At 42.8% G+C, this 19,564-nt stretch overlaps 1 long non-coding RNA gene across 1 annotated transcript; it reads left to right on the forward strand.

Moving 5' to 3' along the window:
• Positions 1-16,133: 16,133 nt before the first annotated feature.
• Positions 16,134-16,672, forward strand: LOC147250911 (uncharacterized). Its single transcript, XR_015119054.1, has 3 exons — positions 16,134-16,244; positions 16,369-16,499; positions 16,590-16,672. It is a non-coding gene; the product is annotated as an uncharacterized LOC147250911 (long non-coding RNA).
• Positions 16,673-19,564: the final 2,892 nt, after the last annotated feature.

The following is a 19,564-nucleotide window of genomic DNA, read 5'->3' on the forward strand; positions in this document are numbered from 1 at the left end:
CGAAGTCATTAACAACAAAACACCCATGGGAGCTGCGGCTATACCTGCGTCAAACAAAACAAATACCAACTTGTTTCATGCATCAGCTGCTGGAGCCTCTGGGACCTGCAGAGTATGAAGTCAAGTGACGCTCTCGCTAATGTATTTTTAATCACTTGTGTACACAATTTTTTTTCTCCAATCCAGACAGGAGACAGATGCAGTCGGTCCTTCTGTCACCTTCCTCTTATTTGACATTACCCAAAAAGTATTTTTGGACATGTTTTATAAAGGATATAAGTCATGTAGACTTATTTTTCTAGATTTGCAATATAAACATTTCATGCTGCCAAAAGTGCTGTCATGTGTTTCTGTTCTGCTTTGTGAGAAACTGTACTTCACTGAGTCATTCAGCTCGCTGTCAGTGAAGACAGAGTAGGACAATTGTTAGTTCTCGTGCTCAGAACAGAAACTTTTGACGTGGCTCAAAGGGACAAACTTTGCTACCGTGGTGAGAACAAGAAATATCATTCGCATGTTGCCTCACACAAGTCGGACTGGCGCCTGTCTGTCTTCAAATGCAATAAACACTCACGACTGTGTTTACACATAGACATCCAAAGCAATTCTTGTCAATCTTATGCAACCTTTGGCCCTACTTGGCAAAGCAATTATAGTATATTCTCTTCCCTGAGTATGTAAACACCCACAAAGGCTCTGACATCCTGTTTTACTCACCTGCTCTGTTCCTGCAGGGCTTGGAGGCGCTAATGTTCTCTGAACTCTCATTCAGGGTTAAGGCTTGTATAGTAAAAGCACAAGAGACAGAAAAGGTGAAAGCAGAGAAGCGGATGGAGAGAAATAAGGCGATGGCAGAGCAGAGATGAAAAAGATTTTGCAGCAGGTTTGAGGTTTGACAGAAGCAGCAGCCAGCAAGCCAGATATGACAGTCTGTATTTTGTCTTCCGTAACAGAGCAAGAATGATGGCCGCTTTGATCCGGCGTAGAGTCTGACATGTTCTCAGTTCATATCTGAGCTCTCGACACATCCCCACTGGCGCGCTCAAGCCCCCCAAACACACTGTGCTTGAAACAAATTCCCACAAAAGCACTTGTCATGGGCTGAATGTGATGTGATTACAAATGGATCCATTAACTCTCATCTGCTGAGAAAGAAGATGTGAGATTTCTCTACTAAAGGCAAAGATGTGCATGTTCGCGTGTCGGTGAAATTTATTACAGCATGTTCCCATCAAACTGGCGTCTGGCGAGCACGCCACCTGCGGTAAAGTAAATGTTATCATTGCATTGACTGGGCCGGCATGCATGTGCATACAGAGCGGAAATTCACAGTTCAACACTGAAAAGGCCCTCAGAGGCTCTGTAAACAGCGAGCAGGAGCGTCCGCCTCTTTTAGATTTGCTTTCTTCTTCTGTTTGTCTCCTGGTCGACAGGCTGTGTAAACTCTTCAGAGTCAAGCAAGTAAAATAAAACAAGAAATAGACACAAGACCCGAGTGTGACGCTGAGAAGATGACGGACTCTGTAATCCTCAATCAGAGATATGGAGTCAAGAAGGGCTGAACATGGACTCAGAAGGATTTACCCTGGACACGATACCAAAGACCCTCGACTAATAACGTGCATGTCTGTGCATACGTATGAGCATGTGCAGATACACCCGCATGCTGGCCTCGATAATTGTCACTGCTTTGCTCTTGCAACAAAAATATTGATCATTTGTATTTGACAGGGTTTATTTGACAGCTGTATTTCAGTGGATGGTGGGTTTTTTGGATATATTTTGTATTTTTTGAGGGTTCAACTCAAGATAAATGCTTCAACACCACATAACGGTTAATGCAACGCGATACGGGAGTGTTTTCTTTACATCCCAAATGATGTATTCATTCTGTTGAAGTGTGGCCATAAAATCAAAGTTCTGTAAAAGTTCAGAAAATGATTCACTGGTAGAAAGCAAAAGATGAAGGTGAGAGCATCGGTTTCTTGCACAATAAATAGTAATAAATCAACACATGATAAGTTCATCTTGATATTTGCACATTAGCTAATCTCAGCTGATAATCGTGACAAACAAAAACCCCAAAAACTCTCAGGATATGTTTTTAATCTGATTTTAAGTCTATTTTCCAAGAACTGAAAGCGCATGCCAGTCATGCAAGACGGCAGCGGAGAGCTGTGTTTTTTTTATCTAAACATGTAAATTTGTTTTGACATCAAAAGCGCATCGGCTGCAAGAAACCAGCTCTCTTATTCATTCTTGTACTGAGATGCCGAGACACACTAGTGATCAACTAATGTGTCTTCTATCAACAGCATCTGCCTTGTGAAGAATCAAATTAGGCTGCTGATGCACACACAGCTGATCCCCCACCCTTGGGGCTCCAACCAAAGGAAATGTTGCAATGGCGAGCCGTGGATTTAGTCTGGCTCGTGTTTATCCAGCAATCTGTTTGGATTACTGAACAGCACAGAGGATATTGTTCAGTTACGGTTCCCTGGCGTGTACGACTGAGCTCAGAGTAGGATCTGTCTGTCTGTGTGCTCAGCTGGTGCCTGCCATGTTGAGGAGGTCTGGCATTAAGGTGGAGTATGACAATAAAGCTATGATACACCACACACATACCCACACGTAAAATGAACAATTTGTCAGAATGGATTCCTTTTTCAAACTAAACACTAATATTTTCGCGCCACTGTATTTGGAACATATTGCGACAGGGATTGTTGCAGCGTCAGTGTTTTATGGCGCCCACACTGTGATTTGTCTCACCTGGAGGTTGAATTATAATCATGTTTTTTGTATCTACTGGAATAATATTTTTGTTGTGTTTGATCAGAATTTTAAGAAATGGTTAAAAATTAGAAAATATTCATTTAAAAAAAAAATTGCCTCTATTTTTTTCAAAGCTTAATATGTCATTTAGCATTTAGCAAGTTTCATGTTGTGTTTAGTTACTGCAGCACAGTTTTCCTGACAGACAGCATTCTCCAGTCTGTCTCTAGAATCAACACCAGTGAGGCCGGACAGAATCATCTTCTGTATGGAGATCCACCATTTGTTTTTCTCCCTGTTGTCACAGTCTCTACCGTCCCTATCAAAACAACAGCAGGTGGGAATCAAAGTTATTTAAAAGCCTGGGGACACCAACGAGCAACTGAAGTGTTACTTGTATACTAGAAATATTGCATTAGCTGTTGTATGCCTCTGCGATCGGTGTCCATGACCTTTGACCTCCCAAAAAATTTGGATTGTCCTTGAGGATAAGGGTATCTAATTTCTATATTTGGCAAAATTCCCTCAAGGCATTCCTAAGGTGTGATGGTTATGAGAGGTGATGGAGACCTTGACCTCTGACCCCCTTTCAGTTAATCCTTTAGTCCCACGGGCAGAAATCGCTACAAAATGCTCTGGAAATCTAATTTGAACACATGAGAGGGGACAGTGACATTTAACCTTTGACCACCAAAATCTTCTCAGTTCATCCTCAACTCCTGATGGACATTTGTGACAAATTTGAACAAATTGCCTCCAGCAGTTCCAGCGTTATCGTGTGAACAAAAATAGGAGGGACAGACAACTTGAAGCATAATAAATGCAGCTCTGTAAATAATAATCAAGCAATTCTATATAAATCCCAGTGACACGTGTTAATGATAAGCACTGATAATTGTGACAATGGAGCTATTGAAGCGTAAATGTACCGCGCAAAGTTGATCAAGTATATAAGTGTGTAATTAAATCCAGCTAATGTCCTGTGTCACAGGGGTAAACAAACCTCTTCCAGATGATTCACAGAATTTTAAGTTTTATATTGGAAATTTACATTTGATATTTAAAAATTCTTTTGTACATGCCACCGTCCAGCATTGTCATGTGGAATCCCTCTGATGGAGATGATGTTGAGGAGGAGGAGGAGGAGGAGGGTGCATAGGTGAATCATTTTGTATTGCTAAACCCGCATGCGTCTGATAGCCGAATGAGAATGTGACCTGAATTTAACGGGGCAGGTATGACCGTAACTTTCTCGACTTCTACAGACGTCATTTCTTTCGTAATGTATGTAAACTTAACTGTAGCGCAGCAAACACAGTATAAATACTTTACAGTATTTGATATCAGATGACGACTGCTCACGTTTCAGGATCATGTCCAGCTTTTCCCAAATCACTTTTATGGCTTTGCTGTTTATACAGCTGGCAAGACTTTCTACCATGAAGAGTAAACGACTTTCCCTCCATTTCATGTTTACATGTTTACTCCATGCGTGTAAAACAGTTTCAAAGATGTTTACTATTCGTATTTATCCTCGAAGTCCTGCAGTAACCTCTGTTAAAGTTCATGGACAAACCAGCATAAACAGCTCCAGAAAAGGAAGTGTCCCGTTCTCACCCGTCTGTCCTGTCCCCAAAGCACCCCCCAGTATCCCTCCAGCCTGACAGATGTGGAAACACGCACGTCCTTTCCTGTTTTGATTCTACTGTCTCCTCTTTTTCCACTGTGCGTTGTCCAAGGCGACTGGATGTGAGCTGCAGCGTATGCAGGAGCTGGCAGGTGTCACCCGGTGAAAGAAGCAGGTGGGATTGCTATTGATTTTCTTCACAAGTTGATGCAGGTGCACGGACGATTTAGCTGAGAAGGCGGAGAGGAAGAAGAGCCAGATGTGTTCATCGCAGCTCATTGGAGCTGAAGTTCCCACCCTGGAGTTCATCAGTCTCCCTGAGGCTGCTGCACTGACCTTTAACCTCAGCATCCAGCCAAACAGGCAGAGGCGGGCTTCTCTTGTTCATTGTAAACCTTCACTCTTTTTTTCAACATTTGAGATGTTGAATATCTAGAGATTGCAAATATACTCTCATAAGATGAGGCGTGACCATCTGTTGGCAGATGTGTGTGTGTGTGTGTGTGTGTGTGCGTGCGTATCTGCTGCTGATTTATTGATTTCTGACACAATTCTTTTTAATGAAATGTTTCCTCTTCATTCAGCATCAGCCCAGCTCGCCAGCATTCACACAACTTCGGCTAACTGTGTCATTCAGCGAATGTTTCAGTCTTAACATTAAACGAGGGTTTGAGGGATTTTAATATTCAAAATAATTAAATCATTTTAAACACAGAATTAACACAATTGATCGCCCTTTTGTTTTCATGAGACAATATCAGCTTAGCTCGCTAGCCCGGTGATCTCAAGGTCATATTGTAATTAGCTTGTTATCTCCAGATGTCATTTCTCAAAAAGTATCGTAATGCTAACTAATGTCAGCTCCTGTACTACATCTGTCCCAGCTTAACAGTTATAGGAACATTAGCATTGTTATTTCACATGATTAATATTTCAATGACAATAAAATATTTAATATTCTTTGATACAATTTTATGACAAAATGTTGGCATAATTTTTTTATATTCCCTGTTCTGCTGTAAAATAACAATGTTCTAGGAACATCAGTAAAACTATTACCTACCTCTGAAAATGTTTTCAGAGCGAGGAGTTATAGAGTGTCCCAAAATCCAATTATCAAAAACCAAAAAGCATCATACCTGTCTCTCTAATTCTCAGGAGCATTTTTAGAAGGTTATTGGCAAATAAAAAATTGCATAGGTAATATTTTCATCATATATATAGAACAAAACTATAAATACTGCATTGCGGCTGTACTCTACTTACACTGTGTGTCAGAGTAACCTTGATCTATTCAGTTTATCCTGGAGTCCAAGTGTGGATATTTGTGCCAAATGTGAAGAAATTCCCTGAAGGAGTCCCAAAAATGTTGTGAATTTGAGACTGGGACAGACAGACGTATGGACGTAGACAGAGAAACCAAAAACATACAGTAAAATCTCTATGGTTGTCACTTTCATGGAGGCATAAAAACTCTTGCTAGGAGGGTCTCTCAGGAAACTTCTAACCAGAAAACACCACACTTGTCAGCTGTACCAACAGCAGTGCGTGCTTGCTTGTGTGTGTGTGTGTGTGTGTGTGTGTGTGTGTGTGTGTGTGTGTGTGTGTGTGTGTGTGTGTGTGTGTGTGTGTGTGTGTGTGTGCTTGAATTGATTCAGCAGTGTGGTGTGCTGCTGCTGTGATGAATCACTGTCATTTGCGGAGCCTGCAGAGAAGACAATAGCAGAGCGTATTAAAGACAGCGGCCTGCGTGCATTGATTACCATAGCAGGTAATTGCTGGCTGATGATAGCATCACAGCTAATCTTGGGAAGTGGTCACATTTTGAAACAAGAAAAATGTCTGATCTTTTCTTTTGCTTTGCCAAAAAAAAAAGAAAAAAGATAAGCTGAGGTGGATCACGTCAGCTCCTGCAGAGGGTTAATTACTTCTCTGTGTTTCTTTTCCTAACATGAGGGTTGGGGGGGGGGGGGGGGGGGGGCGCACACTAATTCCCTGCACAAGTAAGATTTTAATTTCCCAAAACCTCTTAGCTCCTGTTGACAGTCTAAGGTTTGGAAAACCAATTATTTGGCTGCTCCCCAAAACCATCTAAAACCACAGGAGAACCATGATGGTGAAAAGCCTGAAGTGACATTTGGAATGACTCAAGATAAAGATCAGTAGCTCAAGGTTACTTTCGCCGAGATAACACACAGGTTCATGGAGGCTTGATTGTATTGGGAGAGTTGGTGAAGTCTGACACACACACACACACACACACACACACACACACACACACACACACACACACACACACACACACTACTGACACTGCACTGTAATCCTTGTTCACTGCTTTAGCAATGGTGCACGCAGTGAACCAGAATGATTTTGGTTAACGTGCCCCTGGGAAACAAGAGAGAGAGAGAGAGAGAGAGAGAGAGAGAGAGAGAGAGAGAGAGAGGCATGAAGGCACACACTCTGCTCAATATCTTTTGTATGATGGAGCTGTTAGAGAGGTGATGGATCAAATAACGCAGCAAAAATTTAAATTTCAGAAAATATCTTGTACATGAACCTTTAAACCCTTTTGAATAGCAACGGCGATAAACACATTGGTTTTCTGTCTGTCTTTTTCTTTAAAAGATCTAGCAGTACACTCAGGGAGCACTGATGAAGCTGATCGAGCTTCTGTGACACGTCCAAATCTGACCTCTGACCTCTGTGACTCCGGTACAGACCTTGCAATCTCCATGAGTTACAACTATAGCTTCAGCCCTGTAGTTGGTGTTTATATATACACATATATCTGTACCCATGTTGTGTTAACTAGATAAAAAACTTGTTAACACAAAATATTAAACTATTCTGAAAAGATATTCTTCCTGTCACAAGACATTAACTTCTTCAAGCCAGATTAAAGAATGCTGTTTCTTCCAGATACTAAAACGGGATCATTTCAAAGGAAGAAAGCCTGAAAGCAAGCTGTAGCTGAAGTATGGGAGTCAGTTTGCGGTGATGTGATTAAATGCAATTTAATTCAGGAGCTTCAGCATTAGGCAGTCTGATTTTATACTTTAGTGGTTTCAATTACCGAACACATTTGCAATTAATCAACTGGCCACATAAACAACCAACTGCAGACTTGATATTGCAGGATTGCTTTTTCACAATGTGACAAACAGCATACATTTAGTGGTTCAATCTGTACAAAGGTCTTGTACAAACAGCGGCGAACAAATGTGGGTTGTTCCCTGGGTCTGTGTGTGGAAATGTGTTCTTGATTGCATGCTAAAAAAGCTTAATCTCAAATGCACTTCCATTTAGAGGTTTACAACAATACACTCACTCTAAATGCAGTTCCAAGAATATGTGGGGGTAACAGGCAGGAATTAGCATTTTGCTCTTTCAGCCTTCCATTAATCCATTAATTCAGCCTTCCATTAATTGGTTGCATTCAGCCGGGGTGTTTCGGTGCGACAGTTTCTGATTAAATCTCAATAACTCCACCACGTTCTGTTGCTGGTGTGTTTTAATTAAATTCTGTCTGTACATTGTAATAGCCGTGGCTGTAGGGGCGTGCGGTCTTCTCCGCTCACCTTGATGTGTCGGAGACAGAGACACAAGCCACGGGCCATAATAGAGAATTCACAAGACTCAAGGAGGAGAATACAGCTATGCGATGATCACTTCAAAGCCATCAGCGGGCCTATACATAATGGATGACACAAGAACCGTCCGCTCTGAAGCACATTGTTCTTCCCTCCCAATTAATTTGGAGGTAATTATTCCGTAGGCACCTTTATATGATGAGAAGCCTCCAAGAGGCTGCTGCTGCTGCTGCTGCTGCTGTTGCTGCTGCTGGAATTATAAAATACATTCACGAGCAAAATGGTGATCATGTGTCTGCTCTGTAACATTTTCTGCTACATAATGTGTCCTTCTACCAAAATATTGCTGTAAAACTCTTAAAAAAACAGTCAAGTCTTCAAGTGAGAGTTTTTCCAGGCACGTCTTGAGGTGTGAACTTGTGTGTGAACTTGTGTGTGAACTTGTGTGTGTGTGTGTGTGTGTGTGTGTGTGTGTCTGTGTGTGTGTGTGTTTGTGTATGGATGTGCACACACACACACACACACACACACACACACACACACACACACACAGTACAAAGGGACTGCTGCTGATGATGATGGGGAAGCTTCTCAGCTTCTGCACCACACCAGGAGAGCTTGGTGACTCAGGCTGACACAGCAGGAGTGTTGGGGAACAGGAAGCTACTATCTGCTCCACAGCTTTGCAGCATTCAGAGCCTCCTCTCAAAAGTGGCCTCATTGTTTGCTAATGTTTTTTGCTGTTTAATAATGTTGTCGATCTGCACCCTGAGCGTCTGTGAGGTTTTTTTAATCCCCTCCCCTCCCAAAAGAGGTTAATCTCTTTGTTTTTCCTCACCATGCTAAATAAGTCAAAAAGCATATTGGGGCTTCAGCAACCCTCCTGGTGAACAAAGAATTCAATTAATAATAACAACAAAAGAGGCGCAACATTCAGAGTGATCACCTCGGGGAATAAGAGTGTGAACATGAGGACGCGAAGTCATGACAGCAGCAGCTTCAAAGTCTCTGACATTTTGATGGGAATTCTTTTAATATGATGTCGGTTTTATAAACTGGGGATTTTCTGCAAATACTGCAGCTATATTGCTATTCCTCGCTTGCACAGTTTGTCTCTGAAATATTTGGGCCAAACTGTCCAAGGCCACATAAAAAATGCATGAATTCTGCTTTTGGGTAGACTTAACTTTCCCTTTCAAACAATAAGACTGGAACTCTACAATGTTTCAAACTTTGCATTCTTTTTTTTTGTTGTTTTTTGTTTTTGTGACTTTAAAAATGTTTATAGGGTAAGAAAAGAACGGATGTTGTTCGCGACAGTTACAGGTGACAGATCAGAGTTTTATCTTTGGCGGATCAGAAGGAGACACTTGATGTTTGAAGATGGTTTGATGCTGCAAATGAGGATTCAGGGTCCGTGTGTCTCTTTAAATCTTTCTTTGTTGTCGAGGCAGCTGTGCGTGAATGAACGTTGTCGTAATCTTGCAGCTAGATCGTTTGAGTCATCGCTGAACGACAGATTAGACCGTCGCTAACAAGAGCCTTCCGAGGTTTGACTCTCTTAGAAATGCCATCAAACGTGAAATCATGTCAAATAGGATTAAGGACTGATTGGTATTTAAAACGTATCTTTCTGTCTTTTAATAGTATGTATCAGCAGTATAGAGGTGTTACAAGAGCCTTTATGTTATGGAACGGGGTGGATGAAGGTAGACCCAATAGCAGACTGAGTATTGGAGGGAGCACAAAAGAGGTTTATTAATGAGACAGGTGGAGACTGTGACTTGAGGCTGGATGATTGGAGGCAGGCGACTTGTACTGACGACTTGTACTGACGACTTGAACCGATGGCTTGAGACCAGTGACCAGAGACCAGAGACCAAAGACTGGGAACTTGAGACTCGTGACAAAGAAGTGACTTCAGAACACCATGACAGCACATAGTGAAACAACTACACAACAAACAACATATAACAATGACCCAACCCCGAACAGGGGAAAACACCGAGGTAAAATACAGGAGGGAAACAAGGCACAGGTGTGGTAATCAACCAGGTGAGACACATAAGGTAAACACAGGAGGGAGGACAGGAAGAGCGGACAAGACTCCAAAATAAGACAGGAAATGACTAAACTAAAACCAGACACAAGACAGGGATCGTGACACTTTTGCTACTTTAAAGTGATAAAATGATACTGTTGGCAACTATCTGGTCAATGAAGGGGCCGGTAATGGGTCAAATTGTGTTTCGTTTTTCTATTATTGATAACAGTCCCTCCAGGAAATTGCATAAAATTCACACAAAGTAAAGCAAAGAATGCAAAATTTAGCAATTTGAGTTAGCAATTTTGACAAATTCTGTGATTTTTCTTAAACATTAAATGCCATAAATTGTATTAATGTTGAAATCCAGTGCTGTGAGTATTGATGGTACTGTTGCAGTTGGAGAGAGATACGTTCTTCACTGGTCACGGGAGTCTTCATAACACTGGTGATCCACTGAGATGAGATGCACAGAAGACCCAGAAAGCAACCTCTCTCATCGTAGCGTCTCTTGATGAGACCACAAATACCGTGTATCAGTCCAACCGAGCGGTGTGATGCGTCATAGCATTGAAGTTGTTCAGGTGGAAGAAGAAAGCGAACCCTTCTGATTTGCTTTAATGCTTGTATCAAACAAAGTGACTTTATTAGTTGATCATTTTAATTTTATCAGGGCCTGAGCCTGAAGGTACTGTTCGTTTTAATTTGTAATTCCTGCCAAACCCCGCTATTTTAGCGCAAAACAAAAAAAACAAAAAAAACTTGGCGATTGTATTAAAACTCAAGAGCTGCTGCGAAAGCATCCATTTTGGATCACAACCATCACCAAGAAGACCTCCAGAGATCCTCTCAGGACCCATCAACACCATTATCATTAGCAGAGTGCCAGCTGTTTATAACACCAGTGAGATGTGCTGCTGTCTCCCATGTTCCTCTTCCTGTTTCACATTCATAAAATTAAAAACAAAAACTCCAGTGGGATGCAGGATGTGTTACCACTGGTACTGTATGTCCCACTACTGACTCCCTGTCCTGCTGAGCAACAGGACCAGTCTGATGCTGCAGATTAAACTGGTGTCAAGCTGTATTCGCTGGTCCATTCCTCTCCATGCTGACAGATGGCCTGCAGGGTTCCATGTCAGCAGGGCACGTGTGGCTCTGCTTAATATTCAAACACTTGTGTATTACTACTCTGGTGCAGTGATTTGCACCGAGGAAAGCAATAACGAGCAGCAAAGCATCTTGGGACAACTGTTGAAATGACATGGGTGAATTTTAATATATTCAAATGAGATACTGTAAGGACTATTGCTTCTCCTCTGTGAGTTTGTATCATTATTACCAGTTCTTATAAATACATGATTCTCCTGCAGGAGGCTCAGCCTGTTTGATATTTGTTTCTATATTTGGTGCATTTTAAATCCCATGCAGCGCAAGGGAAGCTGTTCCAATCACGCAGCACTCTCTGCAAAACAGCAACAAGGCAATGTGCCTCCCTTTCAGACAGGCCATGTCATATTTTCCACAGAGAAAAGTAGCAGGCTCTTGGCTCACAGAGCGAGCTATCAAGCCATCTGCCGCACCTGCACACGAATTCATTCTTTTACGTGATGCTCGGTAATCAAGCCATCTAATGCGTCCATTTATTCCGTGCTCGTGCCCGCTTCCACCACTCCACCACAAGACTTCTGTCACGCGTCATTCATGCTTTGGCGGGTTGAAGAGGATCATGAGTACAGAGACCTCGTCAGACAACATGGACACGTTCATGGAAATGCTTAAAGGTTTTGTTTGTGTGTGTGTGTGTGTGTGTGTGTGTGTGTATGAGAGAGAGAGAGAGAGAGAGAGAGAGAGAGAGAGAGATAGAGAGAGGGGGGTGTGGGGTTCTCAAACACACCTAATTTTCATCTCTTAAAAATCTGAATTATCAGGGGTGGATCTGCCTTTAAAAAATGCCTCATCACAGCCAGTAGATCATTAAAACACTTTTCTACACTGCTACGTGTTCTATTTGTTTATTTACCCAATTATCAGAGAACAAGAAGAACAAGAGGGAGGTGAGAGCGACAGCAGGTGGAAATATCATGTAAATATCAGTGAGATGGTGATTCAGAGATCAGAGCAGTTGGAGGGCACACACTCAAAGGTCTGATCCCGTCTAACAGCAAGTAGAGTAACCTTAACGAAACACTGACAGTGTGTGTGTGCATGTGGGACTGTGAAAGCTTTCACACTATTGAAATACATGATTTTAAATCAGCGGGGGGGGGGGGGGGGGGGGCTAGAGCGAGAGAGAGTGAGAGAGAGACAGAGACAGAGAGAGAATAGAGGAGGAGTGCACTGCATTCAGAGAGAAAATGGTGCAGAATTAGAAGATTAAAATAGCTGCAGGATTAGGCTGCAGGTTTTAATGATGGAAATGGAAAAAGAGTTGGACACGTCCTCTCTGGACCTCCTCTCCTGTCTACAGAACACGTGTCTCCTGCTGATTGCACCCAGACAGCCTCCAGGGACAGGCAGAACTGCGTGCTATTAAATAACATACATTTGTTCAAGAACATTTATAATTAAGCTTAAAGCAACACATTTGGCCTGGTTATGTGGACTTGAGTTAAACATTTTGCACGTGCAAGTTAAAATACCTGGAGAGAAAGAAATTAATATCTTTGACGCCACAAACTAAACAGCACTGGATGATGTTTTCATTTTTGTGAATTTACAAGTTTAATATATTCATGTTATTCGCTGGGATTTGCTCTCATCCTTTTTTCTCCTCAGATGCTCTTTTATTTTATTTTTTTTAAAGAAAACCATTAGATTGAGGATCTTTGAGGGACGTACACACAATCCAACAAGAGTGTGCGAACACCACAATAAGTGAGAAACTGACATGTAATTTGTAATGTGGGAGGAATGGCTCGTCATGGTGAAACGACATCTTACTGCTTCCCTCCCTCTAATCATCCGGGTGGTTAGCGTTTGGCATCTAAATAGCCTGGTTCTTCCCTCAGGAGGCAATACAGCCTCAAAACACAGTTAAAAGATTCCCTACATGATTGATAATGTTGCTCAGCAGCTGATGAATGTGTAAATAAGCAACTGTTGCACCATATGGTGAGATAACAAGTTGGCCATATGGACAAATAATCCGTAAGAGCAGTTAAAGGTTTCTCAGACAAAGCGTTTAGACAGATTTAGGCAACGTGTCATTATCTTGCTGTAATGAAACTGTTGTATCATTTCTGAGTCCAGCGATGAGTTAAAAAGATAGGTGTGAGCCGCTACGTGTGAGAGTTATCAAACTAAAAGTAATGCAACCGCAGGCTGATAGAGTGTGAACCTGCAGGAGTGTTCGACAGCACTGCAAACTCGTTTCAAGCGTACTAATTAGGGCTCGGTTCTCTTATCTCCCCTAAAGCCATGTTTCATTAACACAAACGTGCAAACAAAGTTTATCTTGAAGTGTGAAACTTCTCCTGACAGCAGAAATACTAAAATATCCCAAGACCTTCTACAGCACCAGCGCAGTTTACAGGGATCAATTTCAGCAGTGAGCTCCAACTTTCAGGAGGCTCGACTGGACACACACACACACACACACACACACACACACACACACGCACGCACGCACGCACGCACGCACACACGCACGCACACACACACACACACACACACACTCTCCTCTGCCAACGTAAGAGCCACACTTTTCAAATATGAAATGTTGACCTCTTTAAGGATATTTATGCGTCCTTTAAATGTTTTTCTCGTTCTGCTTAAATATTTAACCATCTTCATCTCTCAACCGCTTATAACCCTAAAAAACAAATAAACCTCAATTGAAAAAAATGTATTACAGTGGATTTATGAAATATATATGAGGCGTATGTGTACAACTGGCAAATTGATTTGAGTTCACAAAGCAGCTTCAGATGAATACACTTAAATCAGCAGGTCAGAACCAATAACAAGTCTCAAGCTAACCTGAAACTGAACCCAGTGTGTATTAGGTTAGATAACCTCTGCTCAAAACAAGCAGCCCACAAACTTACTTTACCCAAGAAACGGAACCATACTGAGATTCCCATGAATCTTTGCGCTGACATCATCATTTAAGCACCGCCCACTTCGCTCTGCAGAGTCTTGCAAGCTGGGGTCTTAAGAAGATAGCGAGACGTTTGTACTATTTACCATCAAATACAAAATATCTGTGCTCTTGTTTTTGTGTGTGCGTGCGCAAAACTGTGTGTATGGTGTGTGTTCGCGTTTGTGTGTCCGCCATCACATCTTTCATATTTGTACATAGGACTCCTGATTCACTGATTCTTTCTACCTCACACACACACACACACACACACACACACACACACACACACACATGTTCATACACAAACAATAGAAATGAGATGCTAATGTATTGCTGGCCATTCAAAATACATCTGCAAGGTGCTCTTTCATGCAAATGCAAGGCGCCCGTTTGTCAGCAAAAAAAACCCACCAAAAGTGATATATTTGAGAGGAGAGGATGGAAGAGTGTAACAGGGATGTTTCTTCTGGCCGTGTTCTTGCTGAGGGCTGATGTCATCAACAGGCAATTGTCAGAGAACAGAACAAACTATAAATACTGCATTGCAGGTATTTGCCTCCTCAATATGACCTTCACCTTTCATCCATCATTCATCTTCTTCTTCTTGCAGTTTTGACATTCTTATGGGGAAATTCTCCAAACTGGCTTCGTATCTCAGTCCTGATTTTATATTTTCATGTCAAATATTGCTGCTGCCTTGCTTCTTCACTTCAATGCTGCTGCCATATTCACCGGAAAACAGCTAAATAACCCATTTAGACCTGAGGCAACATCCATTTCTTTTTCAGAATGTTTCTTATTGATAATTAGGGCCTGAGCCTGAAGGTACTTCAGGCGAAGACCCTATTATGTTTGCTCGGCAGAGCAACACATTAGCAGCACTAAAAACACAACAAACACACACTAAACAGTGTCCCAGCCCCCACCCCCCCCCCCCCCCAACACCCATGAGGCAGCTCGGCCAGACGGCCCGGAGCCAGTTTTCACATACACACGCATTCAAAACCTGGTACTACACTGTTCTTGTTAATCTTATTATTTAAAAAAAAAAAAAAAAAGTTTAATGACGAAAAGGGCAAGTAATTGTACTCACAAACCAATATTTTCTGTGCTTTTACTGTTTCTATCTGCTACAGAGGCTGATAAAAGAAATGTTTTTGTGAACTTTGATAATTCCATCAAGTTTGTCAGAAAAACTCTGGCTTTGGGAGGTTATTACCAAAACACCAAAGGTTTTCTGGGCATTTAATCATTTTTGTGAACACGGATAATTAAGCTACTGACAAAGGAGGCGGCAACAACAGCCAAACATCCCAATTAACCTTCCATTAGATTTCTGAGGCGCTGCCAAACAATTCTAAAATATTACACTGTATAATATGGTGTCCTTGTCATTTCATGTATTTTCTGAGTGATTTAAACCGTATTGAGATAATGATAATTTTAGAAGGGCGGCATGGCTCAGAAGGTAGAGTGGCCGTCTAGCAACGAAAGGGTCGCTGGTTTGATCCTCACTTTCCCCCGGTGACCATGTCAAAGTGTCCTTGAGCAAGATACTGAACCCCTAATTGCTCCTGATAGGCCTGTGATGGACTGGCGACCCATCCAGGGTGAACCCTGCCTCTCACCAAATGTCAACTGGGATAGGCTCCACCACCCGCAACCCTGAACGGATAAGCGGTATAAGAAATGGATGGATAATTTTAGATGCTACAAGCTAATTGTCAAGAGGTTGTTTGTTTTGTCCTCGACATGCTCATCCCTCACCCCTACATGCTGAGTAGGGACGAGGGAAATAGTGGGTGATTTCAGACGCAGCCATGACTACATTTTTAAAGTACGAAAGATAACTGCATGTCATTTTCACACATAAAAAGAGATTAAAGGAACCTGAGCAACACTGTTAGACTGCAGCAGCGTGACTGACACATCTGCAAAGGAGGGGTTTTGGTATCCTTGTATCTCTCCGGCTTTTTCAGAACACTCGTTAGATTCTATTGATTAGTGAATGTTTAATCAAATGAGGTCGCACAAAGATTTCTGTCAGGACTGAGATCCAGCTCTTATTTGCTGCCAAGCCTACAAGGACTTTAGGAAGAAACATTAAAGACAGATGCCATGGTTAGTTCTTCCTCCACTGATGATCACCACTGTTGTAATTGGTAGATTTGTTCCTCTCACATTCTCAGATGTTCTGTCAAAGAAGCTTTTTTTTTTTTTTCTTCTGTCGTCCTTTTCCCACAAGACATTTTTACCTCTTCACTTCAAAGGATATTAGGCATTCCCTTTGTTCAACTTCAGAGATCAAATCTTCATCCATAAGTCAAAAGGCCAGCTTCACAGGGTTCTACCAGACCAGAAAAAAAAGTACAACGGGTAAAAGAGAATTTAGAAGTGAACTGATTCCTGTTGAGATGCAACTTGAGTGCTTTGGCTCTGAATAGGGATCTGTGTTTTGTCTAACAGGACTCCAACACAACAGACTGTGCAGCTTCTGCCACACTAAACAGGAGTTTGAAATTAGGAAGACTTGTTTCCATCCTCTGCATGCATCCTGACTCAGGCGTGCTCTGATGACACTCCTCTGAGGCCCGGGAGCTCGGCCAGCACGCCGTCGTTGACCAAGCCAAAACTGAAAGATGAGAAATACGAGAAGAAGGAGCTGAAGAAGCAATACTCTAATGAGTGGACTCTTCTCTATAGATTTCTCAGCAATCAGCAGCCAGTTGGAAATGGCCTGAGTGTTGATGCTGGTGTGAAACGCCTCAGCAAAGAAGATGGATGGCATAAATTGTTGCCGTTGGTGTAGCTTGTGAGGAGGAATACCCTGCAGCGTAGACACTCTTAAGGACTGTGAGAAATCCTAATCTGTTGTTAATCCTTGTAGCAAGAGGATATCCGTTACTCCCGGTGTCAAATGAAACTGTCCGATGTTTATCATGATAAAACTTACCTGTCAGCCAACACTTGGGGATTAACGTAGTAAACCTATTAACCTGAGTTAAAACAGAGTTTTTCTAACTAGAGGCACAGCGTTGTTTGAAAGCTCTCACCAACAACAAGGACTGTCACTCAGCTGATTAAAGGCGGCGTTGGACTCTCTCTGCTCAGGCTGGAACACTAACAGTAATATAAACTTATGACAGAAAATAAACACACAATACGATACAACAACAGAGAGCTGTATTGTGACCTTAATTGCGCTCACCTTGCCCCTCCCAAACATAATGCCACTGCACATTATTTATTATGGAGAGAGCAGTCATCCGCTGGACTGATGAATCATGTCCTAATAAAAGACCGTGTCTGTGATTAACTGATGATTAGATGACACTGCACAACTGACAAACAAACCTCGTGGAAGTTTTCATCTGCGATGGCAGTGACACACGTGCAGCAGCAGGCTTGAGTGTCACTGCTTCAAATTGGATCTCAGTGCAATGTTCAGGGGTATTCTCTTCTTGTTTCCTTCCACTTTTAACAATACAATCTGACCAACTGTCCTCATTCTCTACAGTTGTCTTTTCATTTACAGATTATGATGTGCAGTTTGACGTATCGCTTTTGAAAAGGTGGTTAGAAATGTGTGAAAACTCCAACACAGTTTTGCAAAATATTTTTTTTATACTCGCTCTGGGGGGTTTTAGCCTTTTCTAAGATGTGTATTTTAATTTCTCCAAATCAGCTGAGGGAAACACATCTATCTGTCACAGCTCCTGGCCAGCCACACCCCCCTCCTCCTGTTTCCCATTCCCCTAATGAGCACACCTGCAGCAGATCCCACTGGAGGTGCACTGATATCCCAGCTCTTCACCCTGTTCTCCATCAGACTGTCCAGTTATCTCATGCTTCTTGCACTCAAAAACCTGAGTTCCCTAATCCTGCCCTGCCCTGCCTGACTTCCTCCCAGCCTGCTGGCCCCATGTAATCCCTTTCCTGCATGCCTGGTGTTCCTGCCTCTGCGTCTTCAGATTTCCCAGTACCGGCCAGGCTTGTCCCGTTTGCAATCAGCATAAGACTTCCTGCCGACCTCCTGCCAGTCTCCTCCACCCCCTGCCAATACGACATCACCCACAGTCCCACATCTCTGTCGACTTTAGGACTTGACTCCCCACGTCAGGTCAGGTGGCACATTGGTGGACAGGTTCAGTAAGATGGTCCATCACGTGCCACTTCCAAGTCTTCCCTCAGCCAAAAGGATGGCAGAACTGCTAATACAGCACATCTTCAGACTCCACGTGATCTCTGTTGATGTGGTTTCCGACAGTGTTCCGCCCTTTTCTGGAGAGAATTCTGCAGGTTACTGGAGGCCACCACCAGCCTGACGTTGGGTTACCACACTCAGGCCGAGAGTCAGACCGAGAGTGTAAACTAGGAGCTGGAGACAGCGCTTTGCATCCTTGCATCTAGCAAACCCAACTCTTAGCAGTTGATATGGGCTGAATACACGCACAACTCACTGATCTGTTCTGCAACTAACATGTCCCCTTTTGAGTGCGTTCTGGGGTATCAAGTGGTACAAGGTGTCTGTTAACCAGACCCTCCAGGGCGCCCAGGTACAGAGTGGAACAGTGAGTATGGCTGTCAACCTGCGGCCTACCCCTGAAAGGTGACAAGAAGAAGAGGAGTCTGCGTTTCATTGGTCCTTTCCCTAAACAACAGGTCTTCAACCCTGTGGCATTGTGACTCAAGCTGCCCCCATCCCTAAGGGTTCACCTGGGATTCCATGTGTCACTGGTGAAGACTTAAGTGGGAGTCACCTGGTGTCTTCCATTTCTCAACCACTGACTTCCTAGATGATCAGAGGAGGCCTTGTCTACACTGTACGCCGCCTGATGCAGTCCTGACATCAGGGACGAGGTACCTTGTGGACTGAGAGGGTTACGGGCTGGAGGAGGTCATCGATGCCTGCAAGGCACATCCTGGATCAACGTCTGGTGCAGGATTTCCACCGCCTGCAAGGGGTATGGCTCCCTGCAGAGACCCATGCCATCCCCTTCAGCAGGAGACCCAGACAGCTCAGGGATGGAAACCACCTCAGAGGTGGAAGTCACTGAGGTCCCTGCCTCCTGGCCCAGTGTAATACCTTTCTGTCTGCCTGGTGTCCCTGCCCTTGTGTCTGTGAATTTCCTGCTACCAACCTACAGCTGAACCTCAGCCACACTCCTGTCTGCCCCCCGTTGGACCCTGTTTGAATAAAGACTATTCGTGTTCCAGCTGATACACATGGGTCCTGCTTCATGGCTCTTGTCTGAGTCTGAGGCATTTGCACAGTTTGCCTAAAATACGCTTGACCCGTGAGTCTCATTGAATGCTTCCATTCATAATGAAATATTAGTTGTATTTTTGTGGTTTGCATAGACTTTCATTGAGTAGAGTTCACTTAAAAACTAAAGTAAAACTCCACTGAAGACACATCCTGAGTTCATGCGCGTTCACTG

The sequence above is a fragment of the Aulostomus chinensis genome, chromosome 13, assembly GCF_037954235.1.
Source record: "Aulostomus chinensis isolate RoL2024-O1b breed Wild chromosome 13, RoL_Achi_v1.0, whole genome shotgun sequence".
In the NCBI taxonomy this organism is placed as follows: Eukaryota; Metazoa; Chordata; class Actinopteri; order Syngnathiformes; family Aulostomidae; genus Aulostomus; species Aulostomus chinensis.